The sequence below is a fragment of the Epinephelus lanceolatus genome, chromosome 15 (genome assembly GCF_041903045.1).
Source record: "Epinephelus lanceolatus isolate andai-2023 chromosome 15, ASM4190304v1, whole genome shotgun sequence".
NCBI classification, from domain to species: domain Eukaryota; kingdom Metazoa; phylum Chordata; class Actinopteri; order Perciformes; family Serranidae; genus Epinephelus; species Epinephelus lanceolatus.
The window spans coordinates 7,958,003-7,964,044 of record NC_135748.1 but is presented as its reverse complement, the minus strand read 5'-3'; the positions used below and the strand labels follow the sequence as shown (position 1 = coordinate 7,964,044).

The 6,042-nt window shown below is 42.4% G+C and overlaps 1 protein-coding gene across 1 annotated transcript in view; it reads right to left on the bottom strand.

Annotated features, from left to right (window-relative positions):
- Nucleotides 1-6,042, bottom strand: part of dapp1 (dual adaptor of phosphotyrosine and 3-phosphoinositides) — a 579,028-nt gene that overhangs the window by 212,083 nt on the left and 360,903 nt on the right. The gene's annotated exons all lie outside the window — the stretch shown is intronic.

Here is a 6,042-nt window from a genome sequence, read left to right as displayed (position 1 = left end):
GTAGTGCATACTATAGTCATCATGACCATGACCATGATGATGAAGATGATCACACTGATCACAGGGTTGGCAGTTTAATCCCCACCTCCTCTCTTAAGTGTCCTTGGGCAAGAAACCAAACCCTAAATTGCTCCCAATGGTTAGTCCAGCATCCTCTATGGTAGCTTGCTACTCTGGAAATCCAGAGTTCTTGCGAGAGCACAATTTGAATTTGCTCAGCGAGTCACTCTGGCAATCAGTAATGATGCTCATTACCCATGCCCTTGTAGCCGAGCTGCACCAATCACATGGGTGTATCTGATATAGGCGGGCCAGAGGCGAGCTAAACAGATGACGACAGCGCTGCAGCGACGAAGTCCGGAATCAGTCAGTAAACATTGCAAGATGGCTACGGATGAACACCTGCTGTCTGAAACGGCTTTGGCCGCTACAATGAACGAGTTAGACTTGTCTTTTTCTCTAAAAGAGGAACAGAAGACGGCGCTCGAATCTTTCCTTTGCAAGAAGGATGTTTTTGCTGTTTTGCCGACTGGATACGGCAAGAGTCTAATCTACCAGTTAGCTCCGCTGGTAGCTAAGCTCTGGATATGTCACCCTGTGTATTGTTCTGATTGGTCGTAGTGTTATCCAATTGCGTGCAGTGATATTTTCAAATGCATGCTTGGTGCCGCCCCTCGAGTAGGGCCATTTTCATTACTCATAGCCAGACCCTAAATCTTTCTAGATTTGGGTCTGGATTTCCAGGCTAGTAGCTTGCTGCCATTGGGGCAAAAACCTTGTAAAGTGCTTTGGATATAAGCCCATATAAATGTAGCCATTTGTGATGGTGACAGGGTTACAGACGAGCCTTCTACTTCCCACTTCCTCCTGTGTCTAAATGTGGTCATTTTCTACATTTCTTTATCTCTATAAAATTTAGTAGTAACAAAAGCAACAGCCACATATGCTACACTAATGCTACTCGATGAAGAGATGCTCTCTGCAGTTTGCACAAACCTTTTTTATTCATTTATACGATGTTCATTTGGCAGACACCTGTCCAAAGCAACATATAACAAGACCCATAGTCTACAGCCAAGAAGCTGTGTATGTCAGTTTATGAGCTAAATGTTCTCATTCATTGGCATACTGATAATGATGATGGCTTACAATGATAATGCTAGCATATTGATGTTCAGCAGCAAGTATTATATTTGCTAATTAGCAGTAATTACATTTGTCTTTAGCTTTGCAGGCATTTGGTCATAAATCAAAATATTGAAAATACCAGGTGAAAAAGATGAAAAGTCAATGTTATCACAATTCATCCAGTGGGGACCATAAACATGATTGCCACATACCCATATACCTATGAGTTTCATAGCCAACAGTCCAGTACTTGTTGAGACATTTCGATAAAGAACTAAAAAGTCTATCTAGCGTATATAAAAATTCAAGTTCACCAGAGTCAGTCAGTTATCCTTCAGGCACTATGAAAGTGGTGGACGGGCCATCTGACATTGCAATCCAGCCCATTCTCAAATCAAAGTCGTGGAATACCGCCACTTTGACAAAAATTTTGGCGTCAAATACCTGATGCTAAAAGTCGCCTTTCTTGGTGGAATAATATGCAGCTGGGTGGCGTCAGTATGTAATGGGCCTGACGTAACATTTCACGATAGTATGATATGCCACCAGTTGGAAAGGACGGCACTTAATGCGTTGGTATGATACGCTGCTGGGTGGCATCAGGTTAAAACCCTGCCGGTATCATATTATAAGGAGCTGTATAGTACCTATAGGGAGGGTTGGTGGATGGGTCCCCAATTATAAACCAATATGTTTTTTCTAAACCCAACCATACGCTTTTGTTGACGTCCCGGCATTGGTAGCGTGTCCTTGACAGTCAGAAGCAGAAGGATACCTAGTGCGTAACATGTAGACATGAGAGGCCACTGACAAAAGCTGCAATATGTGACGATTTGGAAATAGATTGTGTTGTGCCATCCATAGAACCACACCACTTCTTGGCTACAAATGCATTAAACTGCACTGAAAAAAAGCTACATATTATTGCTTGAGTTGCTATTATGGAGACAATAGGGAGGAAGTACTTAAATGTTTTGCTTTTATCATACACTGCAGATCATTTAGCCAGTCATCAATCATGGTCATTCCTGCAGAGAGAAGAAGTGAGAATATCAAGCACAGATGCTGATGTTCTAAAACTCTCCGATATCTGAATGTCTGTTGTACCTGAATGTAGTTACAAGCAAGTTGTTTAAGGTTTGGACACATAATCATGACCAGGCCCAGTAATTTCAACAGTTCAAGAGAAGTTCATATTTTTGCTTGTCATGTCATAAATTATTTGCTGCTTTACTTTTCATTCCCCTAGTGTTTCCAAAGGGCAAAAGTTGGGTCTTCTGTCACCAGTTAGGATAAAAATCAGCAACAAGCCTCTGATACAGCTTAAATGTTCCTTGTTACAGATGACTGGAGGTCTACTGGAGGGAGCAGATGTTCATTTGGGTTCAGATCTGGTGACTGTAAAGGCCACAGAAAAATTTTATTTATAAAGCTTAATATCACAAATCACAATTTGCCTCACAGGGCTTTACAGCATACGACATCCCTCTGTCCTTTGGACCCTCACAGCGGATAAGGAAAAACTCCCCCAAAAAAGCCTTTAACGGGGGAAAAAATGGTAGAAACCTCAGGAAGAGCAACTGAGGAGGGATCCCTCTTCCAGGATGACAGACGTGCAATAGATGACGTACAGAACAGATCAACATGATAATTTTACAGTAATCCATATGACAACATGAGACAGAAAGAGAGACAGAGACAGAGAAAGATGCAGGACAGACAGTAATGATAATAGCTACAATAACATTAATTTTAGTAATAATATTATAATAATAATAATACTAACCGTAATTGTGGTACAATATGTTGTAAGTATATATTAATATATGATAGTATATGTATATGACAATAATAATAATAACAGTAGAAGTATGACTAATGATAACAGCAGTAGCAGGAGGCATCAGGCAGGACCACGGCAGCAGCACAACAACACACGACCCACGATCCAGGCACAGCTGCGATACGAGTTAACCTGCGAGACAGTGGAGCACAAAGGCTCCGGAAAAGAAGCCGAGTTAGTGACATGCTGTCACAGGACATGAATGCTGGCAAATGAAGAGTAACCAACTTTTCAGAAACTGAGGAGAGAGAGAGAAGGAGACAAGGTGTATTATAGGAGGTCCCCCGGCAGACTCGGCTTATGTCAGCCTAACTAGGGGCTGGTACAGGGCAAGCCTGAGCCAGCCCTAACTATAAGCTTTATCAAAAAGGAAAGTTTTAAGTCTAGTCTTAAATGTTGAGACAGTGTCTACCTCCCAGACTGAAACAAGAAGATGATTCCACAGGAGAGGAGCCTGATAGCTGAAGGCTCTGGCTCCTGATCTACTTTTGGAGACTTTAGGAACCACGAGTAACCCTGCGTTCTCAGAGCGCAGTGTTCTGGTGGGATAATAAGGCACTATGAGCTCTCTAAGATAGAACGGAGCCTGAACATTGAGAGCTTTATAAGTTAGGAGGATTTTAATTTCAATTCTGGATTTTACAGGGAGCCAGTGCAGAGAAACTGAAATGGATGAAAAATTATCTCTTTTCTTAGTTCCTGTCAGCACATGTGCCACTGCGTTCTGGATCAGCTGGAGAGTTTTTAAAGACTTATTAGAGTGACCTGATAATATGGAATTGCAGTAATCCAGCGTCAATTTTTCTACATCTTTTTGGGACAGGATAGGCCTAATTTTTGCAATATTACGCAGATGAAAGAACACACTCTGTGAAGTTTGTTTGAAATGGGAGTTAAAAGACAAATCTTGGTCAAATATTACTCCGAGGTGTCACAGTAGTGCTAGCGGCCAGAGCAATACAATCCAGAGATAGGGAGTTTCTGAGGTGTTTGGGGCCAAGAACAATAACTGTTCAGTTTTGTCCGAATTTAACATAGGGAAATTGGAGCTCATCCAGGTTTTTCTGGGTTTGATGGGTTCTCTGGCTTCCTCCCACAGTCAAGACAAGACATGCAGATTAATTGGTGACTCTAAATTACCCGTTGGTGTAATTGTCAGCGTGAATTGTCGTCTGTCTCTATGTGTCAGCCCTGTGATCGTCTGAAGACCTGTCCAGGGTGTACCCCGCCTCTTGCCCAGCGACAGCTGGGATGGGCCCCAGCACACCTGCGACCCTGTGCCAGGATAAACAGTAACAGAAAATGAATGAATGCATCTTCTGGATAGTCCTTTCACACATTTAGCACACAACAGAAGATTGTCTGTGTCAGAAGCATAATCACCTTTTGAAAATACTCCTTTTGGTTTAGGCGAGGGTGGTTTCTGGGTAAAGCATGCAGGAGGCAGGATGTGACACAGACAATACCTTAGTCATGTAGCTGGCTTGTTTTTTGTCATCAGAACCAGACATTAAGAGTCTCTTGCCATGCCTTGAATTTGTCTAGTGATTTTGGCTTTGCCTTTGCTGAAAGAAGTTTCCAAATCTTGTTGTCACTCCAGTTCAGTTATCGGCCTCTTGTGGGAAATGACCCTTCATCTTTACCCTCAGATGTTTGGCTTTTTTTCCGGTTTCATGCAAGCTGCATGATAGAACCATCATCAATATGCCCAGTCGCTTGCAAAAATGAGCTGATTCAGACATTCCATGGACTTTGCAGGAACTGGCAGAGTGTGTCAATTTAATGTCTGATCCAACTGATACGCACATTTGTGTTCTCACATACAGATATAGAGTAATATCTCAATAATTGCAGGGTTGCAGTGAATTTGCGAAAAGGGCTTAGCAGCAGACGTAGTGACAGAGCCAAATCAAAGTCTGCGTAAAAGGGACAGCCGGCATAGGGGGTGTGTGTATGTGTGTTTGCAAATTTAGTGTGTCATGCAGGAAGAAGGCTGCAGGTCCAGGGGAAGGAGGAGAGCTGAGCTGAGCGGATGGTCGGCCTGTTGCTCACCGTTCCTCTTGTAGCCAGGAACTCATCAGTCTGTCATCAACTCCCTGAGTAGCCAGGGACACACAACACACACAGCTGGGCAGCTTCAGATGGCAGGAGATGGTGTACGTGACTTAAGGCTGATAGAGATTGTGGCAGGAGTGTCGTCCACATCACAGACCTTAACTACAGTCTTGAGACAGTAGGGAACAAAGAACATTGCTACCAGACACTGGTAGAACAAATATGTGTGGAGCCACAGTGTTATGCTCAGTTTCCACTCCCTTTTGTTTTACAGGCTTATGGCATACAGTGGCATGCAAAAGTTTGGACATCCCTGGTCAAAATTTTGTTAACTGAAAAGTTAAGTAAGTAGAATATGAACTAATCTCCAAAAGGCATAAAGTTAAAGATGGCACATTTCTCCAATATTTTAAGCACGATCACTTTTTAATTTCACTATATTACAGTTTCAAAATAACAAAAAAGAAAAAGGGCCTGTGGCAAAAGTCTGGCTACCCTGCATGGTCAGTACTTAGTAACACTCCCTTTAACACTCCCTTTGACAGGTATCACAGCCACAAACCATTCAGTCGCATATCTACGGATGGAGCAGGTCCTCTTCCACTGAGTCCATCATGTTGTTTCTACAGTAGCCCAGAACAGACAAATCAAACACTTGCTCCAAATAGCGCCATTTGCGTTTTTGCATCGACAGTCATGCACACTTGGCACACAGGAGTCTTACCACTGGATGCAACTAAGACTATGTTCACATTACAGGGCTTAATGCTTAATTCCAATTATTTCCCCAGATCTGATCCACCTATACAGGCTGTTCATATTATTGTCTGCAATGATGCATATCTGACATCACTGTAAACGTATCTTTGCCCTGAAATGCATTACATGCAACCAGTAACGTTACACACCTGTTCATTGGAACAACAGCAAAAACAGTCACATTAAAGAAGTCAAGAAATAAAATAAAATAAAAATTCACATTCGCGAACAAGCATTTGGGGAAAACATGACTGACA